Source organism: Callionymus lyra, chromosome 17 (assembly GCF_982586985.1).
Source record: "Callionymus lyra chromosome 17, fCalLyr1.hap1.1, whole genome shotgun sequence".
NCBI lineage: Eukaryota > Metazoa > Chordata > Actinopteri > Syngnathiformes > Callionymidae > Callionymus > Callionymus lyra.
This window is the reverse complement of record NC_141834.1, coordinates 7,621,346-7,621,950: the sequence shown is the minus strand read 5'-3', so window position 1 is coordinate 7,621,950 and position 605 is coordinate 7,621,346.

The window sequence follows — 605 nt, the reverse complement described above, 5'->3', positions numbered from 1 at the left end:
GTTCTGTTTTCCTCATGTTCACTCACTTGCTGTTTTTTCCACCCATACAAAAGGTAAAGAAACTTTTAATTCTGGCTTTTTTAGAGCTTTTATTTGACATATTTCTGTCCTATAGAAGCTCTAAATGATTGATGTACTGTTATTATGGTTCACTTTATGTTTCGGTCTGAAACAAATCTGAAAAAAAAAAAACTTTCACAGCCATAGAACATGTTTGTTTTTGGAAACCTTTTAACTCTGCATCCACAGAAAGTGTGTCCAGGTCCTGGAATACACAAGCTTCATGTGTATGTGGGATTTGATCCCATTTAAAGTGATGTAAATCAATCTATATACGTTAAATAAAGAGAATAGTTTTGTATTTTCATCCTAAAAAAAAGCAAAAAGGAAAACGAGTCACTTGAGTCGTTATTCACTCGGAACATTTAACCTGTTGCCTTTCATAGCTTTATATCAATTAAAAACATCTTCATCTTTTATTTTTTATCAACCTAATACGCAAACTGTTCAGTCATTTTGTATTTGGGTAAAATATGCACCCCAATCCAGCCTCCTTAAATGGAATACACGTTAATAATACTAATTTAAATTTATTTTTCAAATCA